The sequence below is a fragment of the Stenella coeruleoalba genome (genome assembly GCF_951394435.1).
Source record: "Stenella coeruleoalba genome assembly, chromosome: 5".
Taxonomy (NCBI): domain Eukaryota; kingdom Metazoa; phylum Chordata; class Mammalia; order Artiodactyla; family Delphinidae; genus Stenella; species Stenella coeruleoalba.
This window is the reverse complement of record NC_137150.1, coordinates 91,581,472-91,602,545: the sequence shown is the minus strand read 5'-3', so window position 1 is coordinate 91,602,545 and position 21,074 is coordinate 91,581,472. Positions and strand designations below refer to the sequence as shown.

Sequence of the window (21,074 nt, the reverse complement as noted above, 5' to 3'; positions counted from 1 at the left end):
TTTTCAGCATCATAACAATTTCTAACTTCTAAACATACTGTAGTTAATTAAATCATCAACTAGACATATCCTGTTTGTTGTTCTTTTAGATTAAAGGAGATTAAAGCAGAAAGGAAACACAACTTAATTGGCCTTCGATAAGTTGTTTTACTGTTACTACAACAGTTCTCTTGAACCATTTTGCACCCTTGGTGAATGCCACCTCTATGCACTCTTTGCCTAAGTCAAAGAGAGGTTATCCTTGATTCCTCCATCTGCCTCACTTCCCAAAATCAATTAATCCACAAACCACATAAAGTTTAATTCCTCTATAAAGATCACAGTCACTCCCCAATCTAGGTCCCTTTGTCTTTTTCTCAGATTTTGGCAAAAGATTCCCAAATGGTCTTCTATCCAAGTTTGTTTCCTTCTAATTTGTTCTCCACATTGCAGCCTATGACATTCCTATTTAAAACCCTCCAATGACTTCTCAATGATGTTAGGATAGAGATGAGATATATCTGTTTCTGTACTTTATGTATGTCTGTGATTTATACAAAAAGAAAGTGAGATTGTTTTCATCTCTCAAGAACCAATTTCTGTCCTCCTGGGGGCAATATCTCCCCCTCTGAGAATGCATGAAGTCCTAAGCCATTCATTCTGCAGTTTCCTCCTGTAGTTCTCTCATAGGTTAGTCTTAGCAAGACTCAAAGAGCAATAAGGCCTTGTTAAATAAAATTACTCTGCAGTGAAACTGGCTAAATGGTGACCCTGGCTCTGGAAGGGGCCCAAAATCTCATTAGCCTTTGACTGAGGCTCAAAAATATCCTGGACATGGCCATGTTGTCACAAAGTTTATACCCTTGAAAACGGTGCTTGACAACGTGAGTGCCGAGCTTTGGGACATAAGCTTGAGACTGAAGCAGAACCAAGATCTGTCTAGGACATCTTCTAAGAGCAGTAGGTAAGCACAGGTAAACCACAAGCTCCATAAGAACAGGACTGTTTTGTTTCCTTCTCTACTGTATTCAGGACCAGATATCTAATGTGTGGAGCCCAATGCAAAAAGAAAATACAAGATCCCTTGTTAAAATATTATTAAGACTTTCAAGATGGTGACAGCAGATCATTACACTAACCTTAGGTCCTTCTGAGTGTGAGGTCTTGTGTGACTGCACTTGAAGCTGCCCTGGCTCTATCTTCAACATGTAGAATAGTGTCTGGAATATTGTTAAAATAGAAGTTGATGAACGTGTTATTCAGGGCTCTTCCATTAATCAGAACCAATAGGATATATAGAAAGAGATTATTATGATATTATGATTATGGAGGGTGAGAAGTCCCACAATGTGCTATCCACAAACTGGAGGCCCAGGAAAGCTGATAGTATAGTTCCAGTATAAGTCTGAAGGCCTGAGAACCAAAGAGTGGTTCTTACTTACACAAGGGTGTAAGTCTTGGTCTAAGTCCAAAGGTTGGAGAACCAGGAGCTCCCGTGTGTGAGGGCAGGAAAAGATGGATGTGCCAACTCAGAGAGCATAGTCACTCTTTCTCTGCCTTTTTGTTCTAATCAGGCCTTCAACAGATTTGGTGATGCCTACTTGTATCGGTAAGGGTGATCTTTACTCATTTTAGCAATTCAAGTTTTAACCTAGTCCAGAAAGAAACTCACAGACACACGCAGAAATAATGTTTTACCAGCTATCTAGACATCCCTTAGTCCAGTCAAGTTGACAGACAAAATTACCATTTCCATGAGTAAATGAAATTATGGAGCAGGGCTGGGCCTAGGACGAGGGAAATGAGGCCCTTAGGGTGCAAAGTTTCAGGAGGCACTCACTCCCAGATTAGCGCAAGAGCTGAACCCACACCTGTGGGATCCTGGAAGCAGTGCACAACCTCCAAAGGGACCTATACCTGGTTCAGTGTAATGCTATCACTGCCTTAGAATTCTTAATAATTTTTCAACAAGTGCCCCACATTTTCATTTTGCACTGGGTTCTACAACTTGTGTAGCAGGTCCTGCCTGAGAGTGAAAGCCTCCTTAAGAGTGAAGAGATTAGGTCACAAAATTTATGAGATGCTCACTGTCAGCTGTACAAGTATTCAGCCCATACTTGTAGCATACTGAGAGCAGTGCCTCCTTACATGCTGTACCCTAGGCACTTCACTTACTTCACACTATTCTGGCCCTGCAGTGAAAGACAAGCCATCTCCAATGTCACAGAGAATTGGAAAAGGACTAAAATTTGTACTATCTCAGTTCTCAGTCTTTGGAAAATTTGGGAGTGGTGGTGATGGCAGTGACAAGAAGCTTCAGAAGATGTCCTTGCCAAAGAACAGATGAGAACTTGAGAGATTAATCTGAAAAATTAAGAAGACATATTTCCCCATCCATGTCAGATATATCACGAATCCTATACATCTCCTGGGAATACTGTGATGTTAATGCTGCAGATAAAGATTGAATGTCAAGAGTCATGTCTGGGCTTCCCTGGTGGTGCAGTGGTTAAGAATCCACCTGCCAATGCAGGGGACATGGGTTCGAGCCCTGGTCCAAGAAGATCCCACATGCCGCGGAGCAACTAAGCCCGTGTGCCACAACTACTGAGCCTGCACTCTAGAGCCCATGAGCCACTACTACTGAGTCTGCGTGCCACAACTACTGAAGCCCATGCACCTAGAGCCCATGTTCCGCAACGAGAGGCCACCGCAATGAGAAGCCTGCGCACCGCAAAGAAGAGCAGCCCTCTCTCCCCGCAACTGAAGAAAGCCCGCGCACAGCAGCGAAGACCCAACACAGTCAAAAATAAATAAATTAAAAAAAAAAAGAGTCATGTCTATTCTGGGCTTTCTCATAGTTTATTCATGACACTGAGTTTTTGATTAGAGCTAGTCACTCGTGTTGGGGCCTCTCAGGCCCTGTCGTGTCTTCCCAGGTTCCCAGACTTGTTACTCCTCATATTTAAAGCAGAATCATTACATCTTTTAGTTTCCCAAGCATAGCCAGGCTAAAAAAAAAATGATCTTCTCCCTTATTTCCACTCATAGTTATAAGATTCTAAAGGTAACTATCTTTACCTCTAGAGTGACACCAATGTATTATTTATAAAAGTATCTCTAAAAAGGGTGTCATCATGGAATCTTACTTTTTAAAAAGTCAGTATCATTGGTTTATACCATCATAATTACCAGTGCTCAAAGGATATAAAACACTCTGAAACATTGGTCAGTAGAATTCTCTGTAAAAGCAGTAGTTTAGGGCTTCCCTGGTGGCACAGTGGTTGAGAGTCCGCCTACCTAATGCAGGGGAGGCGGGTTCGTGTCCCAGTCTGGGAAGATCCCACATGCCGTGTAGTGGCTGGGCCTGTGAGCCATGGCCGTTGAGCCTGCACGTCCAGAGCCTGTGCTCCGCAACGGGAGAGGCCACAACAGTGAGAGGCCCGCGTACCACACACACACACAAAAAAAAAAAAGCAGTAGTTTAATAGATTGAATCAATATGACACTTGCAAATTTATTTTCATACTGAATATTTTATTCAAATTTGTTTGTAGAAAGAGCAACCATGACTTATTCATTTTTTTACTTCTACATTAGAAGCTTTCATGTTTCATTCATGACCAGAGCATAGAGTAATGTAGCCAAAGCACAATTTGGAGTGAAAAGTTAGAAAAATACATTTGGGAAATTCAAGGCAAATGATAGTGTGATGGTTTCTGTTAGGCTCACTGGGTAGCAAGGAATGGGACTGCATGCTACCCGATGTAATGAGGGTTTATTATGGGATACGTACACATATAATCTTAAAAAAACTGAACAACTAAGTCATACCTTTTTAATGGTGATTGGAAACAGAAGATTCTTTAGAATTCAAGACAGCTCCAAGGCCCAGAGTCATGGGAATTAATGGATATTTACTCTAATTGCCTGCCATTAGAGCAACCCGGCTACGCTTTGTGAGTCAGCTTCTGTCTCTTCAATTCTCTCCCCACTTGTCTTTTACCCTTCACTCCCAGGGTCACAAATTGGCAGACTATAGCAGAATAAGCCCAGGAGACAATTCTTTGTTACGACAGTATGTGATTGTTTTTGTTTGTTTTTTTTAAAATTGAATTTGAATGTCTTCCAGGCAATATTTGCATTTTCTAGTTTGCGGCAAGCTGCTCACAGCTGCCCCTTTAGCTGAGGGGTGGGGAGAGGATTTGAGCAGAGCAGACACACGTAGACAGGCCCGCTGTGCCCTCTCACAGTGCAAAGAGCACCTAGTGGATGCACACTGACTCTTACAATTAATGCATGCTTAGGTTAGCTACTTTGCTGTCCTGTGCCTGCTTCCTTACATAAAAAATGAGGATACTACTACTTACCCCAAATGACTATTCTGGGAATTAAACAGAAAAAATAAAATAGAATGCTTTAGAGTCCAACTAATAGACTCACACAATCGGGGTTCAAAATTTTCTCTGCCATGTAGCAGTTTCATAATCTTAATTTAACCTCTCTTAGCTTATATTTCCTCTTCTGTAAAATAGAGAAAATAATGCCTTTCTCATATGCTTATTTTGAAAATTAAATAACTATATATATACATAAATAACATCATTTAATACTGTGACTTATATGTTGTGAAACAATATTAGCTACTAATATCTACTGTGAAAGTTGAATATCACAAAATGGGCAGTCAGATCAGCTAGATCTCTCTTCCTTGAAACTGTTCTTAACTATTTGAACAGTAAAAATTTACCTTTCATCTTACTCCTTAGTGGAATATTTAGAATTTGCAAAGGTTTTCTTAGTTTACAAGTATTTTCCCTGATTATTCTTATTCCACTCTGCCTGTAATTACTGTCTCTACCCATACTTGCATTCTTCCAATTACAAAAAAACCTCAATTTTTTAATAGGTTTAAAGAGTCTTATATCCTCTCTGAGCACTTACATTTTTAAAGCATAAGTCAAAAGTCTTCCAAAAATATATACTGTATTTAATTGTGTTCACAATGAAAATGCTCTGCACATGGTTTGAGCCTTTAATCATGATGTCAAGTCATTGCCATGAGCATCACGTACTGTGCTTCACTCTAACAAGGTGCTACTTTATTACTCTAGAGCCCCATAGGACCCTACTAGCACTATAGTCATTACATCAAATTTTTTCAATTCAAGTTGGTATTTTTTTTCTATCTACTTCTTTGCCCTCGTGCTGTTAGTGTATTTTCTGTTTTTAGTCTTATGTCCATTTTAGCAGAGGAAAGACAATATTTGCCAAGAGAATCTGACTTTCTTAATTTATTATATGCTAGAACCCCATTTGTCTTTTTAATGTGCCTGGGTTTTGTGATATTTTCTTGCTTTCCCAGGTGTTTTGTTTTTGTTTGTTTTTTTATTGGTTTCCTCTTTTGTACTTCTTAGACTAAAGTAGTGAATAGGACTATCCTTTGACTAAAGTAGTGAGTAGGATGTAGAACCAAGAGGGTTACTACGTGTATTGTGTAATTTAAAAAGCGCTGAAAAGCCTATTACTCTCCACCAAATTTGATTCCTCAATAGTTTCCTTACACACCTACCAAAGGGCCAGAAATTATAACATTAGAATATTGTGTTAACACTTTTAGGTTTAATATGGCAAAAATAGTTTATCACACATAGCAATTCTAAAAAATTCAAATGAAGAGCTGGGCATTCAGCTGGGCGTTTGGATAGATGTCTCTGAAACAAAAATATTGCACTTTCTTTTTACTTTCATTCCTGTTATCATGTAAAAGAATCTGAAATGGGAAAAGTGATCACTGGGTACTTTACAATGGAATGTGGGACATTATCTAAAGGACCCTTCTGGGTTTATCTGGTTCTATAAGGATATGTGCCTTTCATTGTCTTTGACTATGTTGCAATGCTCAAGATAGTTTGTGGAGAGATGATGGTCAATGCAAATGATTCCTGTTCATAGAAGAGCAAATGAATTTTGGATGATAGAGATTAAACTGAATTCTAGCTTGTTGAAGACACAAGTTTTGTATCCATTAACAAATTTATCTCAGCATCCCTTAATGTCCATATATGTACCTATTCTTTGATAGTGTTTTGAACCATTTTTTACATCACATGGATTTCTTAATAATGAATAACAATTGGTTAAATAAAATCTTTGACATGTATCTATTTTATATTTTATGAATCATAATTTGACCTTTTAAGAAGTTATTCTTTAACAATTTCACTTCACCCACCTGAATTGGTTTCTTCCTGTTTCTTCAATTGCTATTTATCCTTTAGCACTGGGCTCAATGCATATCCTGTTAATGAAATTTTTCTTGATCTAGCAGGGTGCCTGGTACCTGGTCCTTACCTACAGATCACTGTGGCCTGTGGGCACCCACACTGAACAAAACAGCACTGTGAACTACAGACAGCAAGCCTGGGCATCTCCCTCTGCTCCTGTCCTCCCCTGTGTCTCATACTTGACTCCCTAGACTGTGGCTGGGCCTCATGCTGTCTAGGATCACCACCTACATTACGGGACCTCAGCTGTTAGCTACTGCCAGTGGCAGAATCTACCAAATGGTAGAATCTCTCAGTTGGGGAATTGGCAATTTCATGAACCACCTTGCTTCTGGCCACCTGCCTAAGTTGAGATGGCTGAGGTCACTGGGAAGAGGGAAGAGTGTACTGAGACCTGGGACAGAGGGTGACTATAACTGAGGCAGCTGCCTCCTGACGCCCCCAAATAGGCACCTCCCCTCAGGCTGGATTCTCTTGGTCTGGAGAACACGTCCAACTGACTGCAGCTGACTCAAAGGTGTCCCACCAACAAAGCAAGTCCACCCCAAGCAAATGCAAGAGGGCAGGGCTGGGTGGGCGGAGCGTGTGTGTGGGAGGAGTATTTTCTCTTTTTAAATACTGCTTATATACTAGCTTCTAGACCCGTAAAGCCTTATATACTATTTAACATTTTACAGAGAAATGTAAAAAGATTGCCGATTCTTGCTACAAATTATTGTTTTAAATTATGGCTTATCTTTCCAAAAGGATTGCAAATTCCTTGGGACAGCAAAAAGAGATAACTGTCCACCATGCTCAATAATTATTAAATGATTAGTTGTTTGCTTTCACCAACCCATACTCTTTAGCATTGAAATCTTCTATTTTTCCCTATTTAGTCCAATTTTAGGCTTATAACTTTAACAGCTACATATATTTCAAAATAATAGATAACCATGTAGTATTACTACTTACCTGAGGTGCTTACAGAAAGCTTTGAAATATTAATTTTTAAAAAAATAACTTTTCTATTAGACAACAATGACAAAAAGAAACATACAGGAGAGGTCCCAGGTCACAGAAAAATGTTTCTAAAGAAAATAGAATTCTAAAATGGGTCTTTCTTAACTACAGGGTATTAAATATTTCATGAGTTTTGTAAAGGAACAATCTCCTCTTTTCTAGAGATTTCAAGATATTTGTTTCAGTAAATTGGACTTTGATCTCTTGCCTTCTTCATCTGCTCTGTGACTCCTACAAGGCCTATGACTCAGGTATATCACATGTTGCGTGTGGTACTTAGCTACACTACAAACGTATTTTTTCATTGATATCTGAGGGGTGATCTAAGAATTTTTGTCAGCCACTGCTCATGTTTTAGTGACTTTTCTGGTCACTAAGCAGGCCCCCACATTTATTTTAAACAAATGACTCATGCTACAGTCTGAATTCTACCAATCAAGTCATTCTGTATTCATGAGCCGTAAGGTCACTCATGCTCAGGGTAAATACTATGTATTTTTGGCATGTGCTTATTTTGCTTGGGAATTTTGGAACTGGATGAGAAAAAGTCTCAGCTGAAAGGTATGTTTGAACAAAAAACGCCTGGAAAATGGCATAGCCCTGAGGATGATTATGATGAGTTTTTAAAATTAAACTTCCCTGTCAGATAGATTTCAGGGTTATCTGTTGCTCATAATGTCTTAAATATCTGTAGGAAGGAGCTCCAAGGATATATGCATGGTCAGCTGAAAGGCACATTTGTAAGCAAATGTTAATCTTGAATATTCAGTTGCATCTAAGGTGCTTGGTAGGGAATAATTCTTATTGTCTAAACTATTACTGTTTTCACACAATTTTACAGATTTTTAGGAGAATTTGTTTAGCTGTTTGGAGCATGATACCAGGGAAGCTGAGCCAGAGAGAAGGAGAGGGAGAAAGAAATACCGATTTCACTTTTTTATATATATATATATATATATATATATATATATATATATATATATATATATATATATATATATATGTATGAAAGGTAGCTTTGTGTGGGTAAAAATTCTGTGTCCTAAAAGATTATACTTTAGCCTCCTTCCAGTCTATATGGAAAAGGCTTGTTGGCAAAGCAAGAAGTGTAGATGGTTCAGAGCTTTCCATCACTGTTGCCATCTTCAAGTGCAAAGGACTGAGCCTTATAGCAAAACTCTCATCTTACCCGCCATGAAAAGCTTCTTCTAGTTTATATAAAAGAAACTCCTGAATGTTTCTGTTCATTTAGAAACAAAAAGAATCTATATGAACTTAGGACGTATTTTTCAACCCTCTATACCCACAGGAGACTGCCCTATGAGCTCACAGTCCTTTAGGAAAAGAGAGAATAGATGAAAAGCAAACCAACAAACATATGCTGAAATGATATAGATGGACATTTAGTAGGAGAGCTAGAAGAAAATTTCCTAATACACCATTATCATGCATAGCATTTCATGCAGACCTCACCTTTTCTTTTTGTGTATGTGGGTGGAGGGAAATTAAGCAAAATTGAAAGAACAAACTTTCTCTTTACTGCTTTTAAGAATGTATTTGGAAAAATAAACAAAAAAATTCTTTTTTTAAAGTGGGATTAAATTTGGGTATGCCAACCTGGAGTGGACAAGAAGTGGGATTATGGATATTGGCACAGCTATCCTTGAGCTGTGGATTTAACGAGTGACTGGTATCATCATTCAGCAGCTTTGAAAAGAAGAACCAGAGGGGGAAAAAGGAGTATATCAAACTTAAAATACATTCCGCTCTGTTATTTGAATTCATTTTATCTATTGAGCTGCAAACAAACAGATAAGTAAGCTAGAAATGTGGAAGCAAACTGAGGTTGCTTCAAAGGAGGATCCAGCAGGAGAGCACAAAGAAGGGAAATCAACATTTGTTGAGGACCTACCATATGCTGGAAACAGTGTTAGCCACTTTATATTTAAATGACATTTAATAGTCCAATAATTTGACAAGGTATGTTTTGTAATGTCTGTTTGAGAAGAGGAAAATCAGAGGTTGTAAATGATCTGCCCAAAGTCACATAGCTAGGAAACCATGGAGCTCGAATTCAAATCCAGGTCTGTAGGGCTGCAAAGCTGATGGCCTTTGGTACATATCATGGCATCATGACAGAGGAGCATACAGGTAGACCCCAATAAATATATATGAGTTCCTTCATGCTACAGAACCGTACATGGCAATTTATTATCATTTTAGTAAGATAACCAATAGAGATTTTTGTTTGTTTTAATTTTTCCCATGTCTACTGGATATAATAGTCTTTCCACTCCAGAAACAGAATTCTTGGCTGCTCTTTGGAGTCTAAGTAAGTCTTAGTTGAACACACTTATTTTGATCTTTCCAGGATTAATGCAAATCACTCATCTTGAAAGATCAGTAAGTATTGGCTTTCTTTGTGTTCCCCCGGTCTGTGTTTTATGATGAGCTTATTTGATGTGTTAGCACAGTACAATGAAAATGATGTGAAATGGCATCAGGGACTCATGACTGATGGCCAGGTAACTAGCCAATTACGGAAAAAAATTGTTTTCTAGAAGTTAGGAAAAGAGATGTCACCTTATACGCCAGAAGAGAACATCATGTTTTCTTGAAAGGAGGTCACCCTAACAAAGCATTATTGAGCCATAGATGTCACTTCAAAGCCTCATACATAGATCTAATAAAATGTTCCTTGTCCTTTTAGTTTCAGGAAAAAGGACCTAAATAAACCCCCCCGAATTACAGTGCTGATACAGTTATTCACATAAACTCTCCTAAAGTTTTACTGGGAATGTCAACAAATATGACTCCTAGTGTGTTCTGGAAGAAACCATCACTTCTTCATGGATAAAGAGCACCTTTTCAACCACTTAGTTTTGCAAAGGGTTTCTGCTGAAGAAAAATATTATTTTCTTCTTTTTCCAGGCTACACCCACAGCATGGTTCACTTATTAAAACTGTCAATATATACCTATACTCAGATTTAAGGGCAGTACGGTCTTTATAGTATACATAACATTTCAAAGGATATAATGTAAATTTTTTCCATAATCAATTAATATCTATTAATATCCAATATCTATTTAGATCTATTGACATCTCCAGCACTTTCCCATTCAACCTATCACAAGACAAACATAATAAGCTTATTTCGTTTTCTATCCTTAACTAGTTTCATTTCTGTCACTTATCCTGCTTTCATTCATCAAAAACATGATTACCAGGCACCAGATATGTGTGGGTCACTGTTCCAGTCCCTGGGAGCCCAAACAAGATGAAGCCCTGCATGCCAGGGTCTCACACTTGAGCTAAGGAGACAGACACACAAACAATTACAAAGGTAATGTGGAGGCACACACAGACCAACGACAGGCACCACAACTACAGTTTTTCCATGGGAGGTAACGTACTGAATTTTGTTGAAATTAATGCTTAAATTTTTATCTGGCAGTGAATTCCTATACATAGGGGTTTCTAAGACCAGTTTTTTCCCAATTATATACCATGTGGTGAAGGACCCATCTTTCTGTTTATCTGTTTTGTTCATCCAGATCCACTATGTGCTGCCACTTTTGTAAAATACAATAAAAATGTCACAGAAATAATTTAAGTGCTTATCTCATCAGTATCTGCAACTAAGAGTTTTCTGACCAGCACTAGCCCACAGATCCAAATTTGAGTACCACTGACTTAGTTTACCAGACTCAGGAATGTAAATCACAGTACCTGGCCTTATTTCAGTGGTATACAGATGATAAACTGAAGAATTTCAAGGGCTGTAACCTGCACCCCCAGAAATAATATTGTCTAAGAATTCCATAACTCCTGCTATGAGACAGGTACCCTACACAAGCTCTGAGATAGGAGTGCTCCAGTCTCCATTTCACAAACAAAGATATTGAGATCACACAGCTAGAAGTGTCAGAACTGAGATATAAACCCAGAGTCCAGTTCTGATTATGAGCTATACCAGAGGGTGAGGACATGGCCCCCACCATTTTGAGGCAGGTTTCTTTTCTTCAAATGAGAAGTCTAATATTCGCTGATTTCTACAGAATATATTCGTTCTAATGAAAAACGTGACTAGTGTGCTTCTTAATGAAAAGGATGACGTTACAATAGTGAGTAGTTTTCTAAAATGAAGGATTTACTCAAATTCTGTTGATGAACTAAAGTCATTAAAATCAAATGCAGTCAGTTTCCTACTCCATGTATGTTCATGTGCTGTGGGAGTGTAACACCCATCTGGATACTGGAGAAGAGGCACATTTCTTGCCTTCTGTGTGTCAATTTGGCTAGACTATAGTACCCAGTGATTTAATCAAACACTGATCTAGGTGTTGGTGTGGAGGTATTTTGTAGATGTATTATAGTTAACGTCTACAATCAATTGACTTTAAGTAAAGGAGATTACTTTCAATAACATGGGTGGGACACTTCCAATTGGTTGAGAGGCCTTGAGAGCAAAACTGAAGCTTCCCTGAAGAAGAAATTATTCTTCAAGCCTGCAACATTAGCTCCTGCCCAAGAGTTTCCAGCCTACCAGACTGCCCTGCAGATTTTAGACTTGGCAGCTATGACAATTGCATAAGCCAATTCCTCAAAATAAATGTTTATATGAGTATGTATATATATTAGTGCCTTTGTTTTTCTGGAGAACCCTAGGCTGATACACACTCCTGCCTGGTTATAAAATAAAATATTTAATTTTTTCTAAACACTCTTAAGGAATATATTAGAAAGTCTTCTGTGTATATTTGTTAGAAAATTCAGCTTGAAAAGTTCTACGTTATGCATATATATTTTAAATTTTTTATTTTATTTGTTTTTTTACTTTAAAAATTTTTAATAATGAAACCCTCTGGCAAAGTCTGGAACAAAAAAGAGACTATATCACAGGCCTGACACTCAATTCTTCATTGCAATCTGTGCTGACAGTTTTGAAATATTCAATCTGTTCATTAATATTTTCATTTAGAAAGTAAAGAGAACCAATATGTATCACTAAATTATAAAGCAGGATTACCTTCTCTCCATTTGGTACCTCAATTTTTTCCTCTGTGTAATAGGAATAAAACTTGCCAACTTTCTGCCTTAGATGAATACATATTTTAAAATATTCAACTATTTAGAGTAAAGCCATACCTAGACAGAAACAGCACTATTTCGGTTCAAATATTTACTAATTCTTTTTAAAAGTCTGGTATACACACACACAAAAGGCAAATACAGTTAATTATTTTAGCATTGTTGTAATTAATAATTTGTTAAGAAATTAAAGCCACAAGCCTCCATTATTTATAAAATAAATTTTATTACACTTTAGGTTCTATATTTTAAAGGAAACTTCATGAGATATCAATTATAAAAAGTATAACACTTTTTAATTTAATTTAAAAAAGCCAGCCACTGGCCAGGCACCAGTCTTGTTGGGTACACTTTCGAAGTTATTATGTTCCCTCTGGAAAGATTTATTATCAGACACTTTCCGAAGAAGGGACAGAAAGGTATTTATGGATTACTGAAAGTACTTTTGTCAAGGGAATAGTTAACTTTTAGTAAAATACAGATTCATTCCAACAGTTAAAAAGAAGCCACTTTATTACTCTAATGCAATGTATTCGCTCTTTCAAAACTCTTGCACTGATTTTCCAGGCTCCATCCTCTTCTAAATTTCTTTTTGATTGTTGCATTGGAGTCAGTGGAACTGGATGATTAATCATATCCAGAAGAAGCTCCAGAGTGTACCTGGCTGTACCAGGCATCTGGTGTGTTAACTATCAGCAGATCAGCCACGCAGCAGCTGATGACAGCAGACAGGACTCCAAAACAATAGCATCCGTCTCAGTTGGTTATTTATAATGCGAGACTAGAGGCACACAAGCTGCCTTGAAAAGGTTCAGTTTGGGGCTGATACAAGTAGCTCCTCCCAAAGACATAACAGTGGAATGTGCACTACTTTCCTGACTGAGGGGCAGAGGCACACTAGGAAATAAACCTCTAATGGAAAGCATTCAGAACTGGCTCCAAGAAAAATTCAGACACCCATTGATGAATAGTACTAGATTGTTTTAAAACCATTTATTTGTTAGAGAGGATTATGTATATATGGACAACTACAAAATGTTGTGTTTTGACATCTTTTAAATAGAGTCTCCTTCTTTTATTCTCACAAATCCACTGACATATCTCCCAGGGCCATTCCTCTTATGAGTTTATTTCGGAAAGTCCCAGTTGTAGAGTGGAAGAGAACTGAAAGTCCAGACTTCCACCTATCTTTTCACTACCATCGACTCCGGACTTCTTCAGATAGTAGCAGATGAACTTCAAAACAGTCATTTCCCCCAGCAAATAGGAAATGGAAGTCTAGAGAGCTAATAGGACTTTTTCATCTCAACCCAACTCTGTGATCTAATTTCAGATAGCAGGAAATATGCCAACTTCAGGGGCTAATTAGAGGCATTCATTGGAAATTATTTGTAGCCAACCTTCAATCTCTTATAGCAAAGGGCATTGACAATGTGGGCAGCATAAGCACTGGCAGCATGCATGGTGGAAATTTTCTCAGGAAAGGGTACAAGAAAAAGTGGTTGTGCTTACATTATGCAATTCGCTTGGCTGAAAAACTTCTCAGTCTACACTGATGCTAATTTTGGCTAAATTTAGCCGCAGTTCACGCTTTTCCACTTGGATGCTGGAAGCCTTCTTTTGTCGGGGAGGGAGCTTTAGCAAAGAGTGTCTTTCACTCACGTATCTCAAAACTGAAGTTTAATTCTGGAGCAGACTAGCACTTGCATTGCGAATTAAAACTTTATTAGATTTATTAAATTCAGGTTGCTTTAGGATTAAACACAAAACCTCTCCTTTTGTTGACATAATTATACTCATTTGGGGTTTAATGCTCTTTTATCAAAGGAGAACCCACCCTAATGTAAACTCCATGAAGTCAGGAAGTTTCGTCTATTTGGTTCACTGCTGTATCCCCACAGCCCACAGCAGGGTCTGGCACATAAGTAGGCACTCATTTTGTATTTATTAAGTGAATGGTTGAATGAATGCATGAGACATAGTCTCAAGTGAAGGAGAGGATGCCACTGTACTGAGATCAGATGGCAAGCCTAAATACTTGGTTTCAAAGAAGCTCACCCCACCAGTGCCAGGAACATTTGGATCTCAACCACACCCTGTGTTCCATCCCTACCTCCTACTTGCTCTTACTTCCACTGTTTTAATAAAAAGGGTTTATTTGAACTTTTTGCAAGTGGGGAAGTTTGGCAGAGCTAATGAATGACCTTTCATACCATATTGACTCTAGGGCAAGAAAACTTACTTTTTCCCACAATATCACTGCCCTAAGGTAAGATTTTTTAAAATAAAGAGCAGCTTTAAATCATGCAGGAAGTCAGTTACATCCAAAAGGGACCCTTAAAAAAACAACAACAATAACAAAAACAAGAGCAACAGATACAGTTAGCAAATTTTGCCTTCAGTACTCCATGCTTCAACTTGTTTTCTTTTTTTATACTTCCCTATGTTCCTTGCACAAAGGTACCCATTTCCTTCATTTCATCCTCCTCCCCCAGGAAGAGATTTCATAACTCACTCACTTAAAATTATAAATAAGACTTTATCTATTACTATTCAGAGCTATTATAATCTTAAATCAAAGGAATCTACTTCTAACTAAGAGTATTTTGTAGATAAGAAGCCAACTCAGAAGTTCTAAAATCCAATTATTCATTCCTATAATATTAAAGAATATTAGTTAGCTACAAAGAGCTCATGGTCTAGTAGTAGAAGCAAATGTGTAAAACCAATTATAAATTTCTATGACTGCCACTAATAATGTGGGATGTACAATGTGACAATTTAAAAGGGAGTGATCAGTTTGGTTCTCTGCAAAAATCATTATTTTCCATTGAATCAGAATCAGTCTCTTTCATTGTTAGGTAGCATTAATATTTTAAAAGTTTATCCTCTTGTTGAGCTGAAGACTGTTTTTCCATGTGTTTTACATATTTGTCAAGTACTGACCCCTGGAGTAGAAAAAAGTCCCAATTCCCAGATGTTTTAGGTGAGTAGAGAGGTTTTTTTTTTTTTTTTTAAGAATTGCCTATTTTCTAAACATTTAAACAGGCCATCCCCTTGTCTATTTTTAACTACTGCCTGTCCTGTTAGAAGCCATGGACCACCCAGCATCTGATCTAATATAGCAAGTATCTAGCTAAGATGGTAGCAGCTGGTAGGAGGCAATGGATTTGTCTCTAACAATTAATGGACTATCATTCTCTTGGTAGGACCTCTGCCCCACTTCATTATTAGATGGGAGGTAGAATATCAGACTAGGAGCTGGAGATGCATTTCAAGCACAGAGTTCCTTTTAGGATAAAGACCCAGGTTGTTGTCTGTGGCATTTGACACTCTGCTTGTAGCCCACAGCAATCTATCTCTGCAACTGGCTGAGATCTCTGAAAGGAAGGCAGAGCACCAATCAGGCTCCTGAATTGTTCCTAAAATTCTAGTGGAAAGTTCACCATCAACGCCAAACATAACAGGACTTTAATGACCCTGAAGTTCTCCTGAGAAATTCAGATAAGAAATAAATGAGTAGCAGAGATTTAAAACAATGATAATACAGAAGGTTAATGAGAAGATGCATGCTTGCGTGCTCCTGGTGGATACGGCCTTCTGGGAGGTGATTTGGCAAAATATCAAAAGTCTGAAAATGTGCACATGCTTTGACCCAGTAATATTTGGAGTATAATTGGGAATGTATGCAAAAATTTCCCTTATAAATATACTTATAGCAGCATACGTTATAAAAAGGGAATATTTGGGCAATTAAATATTTGACCATAGAAGATTGCTTAAATTAATTTGTTTATCCTAATGAGGGAATGAATACCAGGAGTCATTGAAAATCAGGCTGTAGAATACTTAATGACATGGGAAGATACTCATTATTAAGTATTAAGGGGAAAAAAGCAGGTTGCAAAAACTTATGTGCTGGGATGTGATTTAAATTATGTAAAGCATATATATGTATATGGAAAAAACCCAACATATTGATGCCTATACATCAATATGTAATATTTGATTCCTTAAGTATAGAGATTAGAGCATAATTTTTTACTTTGCTGTGCTTTTCTAGAGATTCCGTATTTTCTATTAGGATGGGCCATAAGAAGTTGCCTTTATTTAACTGTGTCTGATCTGCAAATGGCCATTTTGTAAGGTTCAAGCTTATGTAATTAATATGATTTCTTTCCTAATAAAAATTATGTTGGTTTGTTTGTTAAAGAAATGATCTTCTCAACACACAGGCTGAGACACTGATCTCCCAACACTTGTATTGGCTGCAATAGCTAGAAGCCAGGATTGTGCTTTTGTTCTCCAGCTCCTTCTCTATTTAGTGTGGATACAGAAAAATGATCATTTTCTAAGTATGTTGTAAACTAAAAAAGTTTGGTAAACACTGGTAGATCAAGGAGACAGTTTCATAGTTTTTTTTTTTTTTTTTTTTTTTTCTTGCAAGGGGTTAGGGGTGGTTTGGAAAACAGCAGACTTCTTAGTATTAATTCTGGAAAGTGGCTCAAATTTAGGAATTCCCTTTCTCAAGGAATCTGTGACACCAAAAAGATCGGTTTACCCTGTTCTCAAAAGCATTTTCCAGCTCCTATCATTAAAAGGGAGAGCTGGGCTCATAAAGTGAGATTGAAATATAAAATGTTTTCTCTACACATCCACCCACCCATCTAACCTCAGTTTCATTTGCAAAGTCTCTCACCTCACTAGCAATCACTGAAATCCTAACTACAGAGTATTTCAGCCAAGCTGTGGGATTGTGGCATTTAGATTTGCAAGACTCAAGGATCTGTGTCGTAAGGTAATCATAACACTGCTAACGCACTGAACTGGATCATATGACTTTTTAAGACTTCAAGGAGGTAACATACCAAATGTCATGGCTCAAAAAGGGCATAGCTTACTAGGCTAATTTACTTTCCCTTCACTGGATGACTAGTGCAGCTGGTAGGTTTTGAACAATCAGCTAAACTTAGAATTGTGGTCAACAGACAGACATACTGTGCTTAAAGCCTTGGCTGTGAGTCCAGATTCACATTGGAATAAATTGTCTAAACTTCAACTACACAGACAGCTGGGCAACTGTCCACAGATATTTAGAACAGAGTTGGAAGAATCCTTGAGGTTTCCTAATCTGTCTACTCAATGAAAAAAATCTATACTAAAGCATACTTGATGGATGGTATCAGTCAGTCTCTGCTTGGGCGGACAGCAAGTCTACTACTCCATGGGTTAGCATTTTCCATTGTTGGAATTAGAAAAGGATTCCATATTAGGGAGCTGGTATTGATTGGCCTTGCTCTTGGTTTTGATATGGTCCTACTACTGCCATCTAAAGTAGAAAAAGTTTACTTCTCTTTTTACATCATAGACTTTCAAATATTTGATGGCAATAACACCATGGTTAAATTTTAATTAACAGAAATGAAAAGTCTTGAGAAACAGAGTAAATGCTGGCACAAACATGTCTACATTAAGTGTAAACAGAGGCTATATTTGCTTTTTTGAAAAACAGACTTTAATTTTTAGAGCAGTTTTAGATTTATGGAATAACTGAGTAGATAGTACAGAGTATTCCTATATACCCCCATGTATTACACACCCAGATTCCCCTATTATTAACATCTTACATTAGTATTAATGAACAATACTGATACATTATTATTAATTAAAGTCTATACTTTATTTAGATTTCCTCAGTGTTTACCTAAATATTATTTCTCTTCTAGAATCTCATCCAGGATACCACATTACATTTAACTCCTCTTGACTGGAGCGTTTTTTAATTTCCTTGATTTTGATGTCCTTGATAGCTTTGAGGGGCACTGGTCAGATATTTTACAGAATGCCTCTCTACTGGGATCTGTCTGTTTATCTCACGGTTTGATTGGGGTTATAGGTTTTGGGGAGAAACATAACCGAAGTACCATTTTCATCACATCAAAATAAAGGTACATACTATCAATTTGATATCAACTGATGTTGTTAACCTTGATCATCTAGCCAAGGTAGTATTTGTCAGGTTTCTCTACTTTTGTAAAGCCATTTATTTCCCCCCTCTTTCCATACTGTACTCTTTGGAAGGAAGTCACTGTGTGCAGTCTGTACTTAAAAAGTGGATAGGTATGATTCCCCTCCTTTAGGGTGGACTATCTACATCATTTATTTGGAATTCTTTTGAATAAGAGATTTGTCTCTTCTCCACCATTTATTCAATGATATGTTTATATCAGTATGGATCATGAATAATTATTTTATATTTTGGGTTATAATTCAATACTACTTTATTAATTTTGTAACTCAAACTGTTCTGGTTTCGGCCATTGTAAACACTTTCAGTTGGCTCTTATGTCTCTGTTAGGTACCCTCATCAATGTAGATTGGTTTATGGGTTGTTGTTTGTTTGTTTTTTGAGCACCTCCTTACATTTTTGGACTATAAAATGCTCCAGATTATATTTAATCTCCCAGTCCTAAAATCAGACATTTCAGACTCCAAGGAGTCTGTTTTTTGTTTCTAAGTCAGAGAATGGAATTAGAAACCAAGATCTGGGTGCTAAGTGTGCTTGTTTCTACTGGGATATTGTTTATTTTAGGCCCTCTCAGATGACAGAGCAGGGAAATATATGTGTGAATACTGCCCTATGTATATACACGTATCTATAAATATTTTATATGTAACCATATGTGTCTATATTAAGCTAAACATGAGTTCATAATGATTTCTCCAACTCTAATCCGCCACCGCATGAATCATTCCAGCCTTCTGCCCCTGCCCATCTGTAAACTGCCACTTCAACAGTGAGAAATATGGCTACCATCATCCACCATCCACTTACATAAATATTCAGTTCCAGTATACATGCAAAGCAGGATCATAATTATTAACCTTTATCCCATGGAAAACAAATTTATCAACTACAGTATAGTGTTTATGTGCAGTTATGCATTTAGATTTGCAGATATAATTGCTTTGAATAAACAGGGTTTTAAAAACTTAGTTGATATTTTTCAATTGCTCTTATCTGACATTCAGTCGTGACAGATTGCCGTGGTTATAGTACATTGCTTCCTTGCTAAAATTTAAACTTTGCAGAAGTTCTCCTGCCCATTTATTTATTTATGAACACAACATTATTCTTTGTAGGAAAGGGGGTATGGCACTAATAAATACATTTTAACCAAGTTAAAGGTAGTTTATTAAGCAAATTTACCACGTTAGTGGGGTCATCCCCAGATGTCTACCCACCATGCCATGTAGCTGTCAGCAACAAAAAGGAGGCAGAAAGATGGAGAAGAAAGTCAAGAAATAAGAATTCCACCAAGTAAAGGGTATCAGAATCCTTCAAGGAGATTCTCCAAGAAAGTTTTCTCATTTTATCAGACACTGTTCTCCAGACAGGAGAGTACAGCATCCTTCTTCTAGCCACTGGAATCAGTTGTTCAAGTAAACAGAGGGCATCTACAGTTTAGAGGCACTTTTTGGTAAGACTTCCTAAAAGTAAATGACAAGCAAGCTGACGTTTATCAGATTGGACGGATGTGCATGCCAGAGCCTGCTGCTGAATGCCCTCCACAGCCATGCTGTCTGTGTCTCCATATTCTCCCAAACAGCAATATGTTAAGACAGAAGAAAGACAAATTGTGGTGCAATAAATGCCTGACTATTGGTCTGGAGACTTGGGCCCTTATTCTGTTTCTACCAATTAATATCTGTATGCCTCTGGACAAGTCACTGAATCAGGTACCTCATCTGTAAAATAGATGGACCATTAAATAAGGCTCAAGGTCAGTCAAGCTTTTAATGGTTTTCAGTAAGTGAAGTCTGTCTCTAGTAATGTTAGCTGTGCCATTTTTCTTCATTAAAGGAAGAAAGGAATTTATTCTCTTCAAGGAACAACCTCTCATTCAATTCTGTCTAATGAAATTCAGTTCTATACAACAAATACTGAGATTTTATTAAGTGCCAGACACTGTGGTAAGATAAACTCCTTTTGAATATAAGCAAGGCCCCTGCTTTCACAGAGCTTATAGACTAATAGAAGAAACAAATAATTAAACATGTACTTTACAATGAAGTGTGATAAGGTAAAGAGGGATGATCAAAAATACTTAAGAAAGAGCCTCAAACATTTAAAAACCTATTCCCTAGAAAATCCGAAACACACTTACTCTAATGAGAAAATGTCTACTAATAATTTAAAGATTGTCCCAATAGCAGGAAAAGAATCCACAGTTTACAGATCAAAGCTCTAATTTATTGGAAAGAGTCAACTAAATTTTAGGCACTGGCTAGCCTCTGTGTGGACCACAAAATTCCTAGGCTCTTAACATTACTGCAGTATGCATGGTCACTTACCAAGTCTGCTTACTTGACATGTAGCTGGATCTATCATGACTCTCGATGTGGGTGAAGGAAGTCATCAAGAGGACATGATCTCCAGTTGATCTGAGAGCTGAACCCAGGCAATCAAAGGCTCCTCACTCCTCTCATGATTTTGCAATCATGTTCCCACAGCTGGAGTCATTTTCAAGAACACAGCCTTGAGAGGACAAGGTGGTGTTGAGACCATCTGTACTGAATACATGACTGAACCCAGTTAAGGCCTTTATATAGACTTTTAAGATTCTGATGGGTGGGTGCAGAGATCTACTTATCTTGTGGCCACATAATACCAGCCTCAAATGTAAGTTCCCTTTCTTATCAAAAAGGGAA

General features: G+C 37.5%; 1 protein-coding gene across 1 annotated transcript in view; it reads right to left on the bottom strand.

Moving 5' to 3' along the window:
- Nucleotides 1–21,074, bottom strand: part of LOC307186477 (zinc finger MYM-type protein 6-like) — a 1,023,730-nt gene that overhangs the window by 84,030 nt on the left and 918,626 nt on the right. The gene's annotated exons all lie outside the window — the stretch shown is intronic.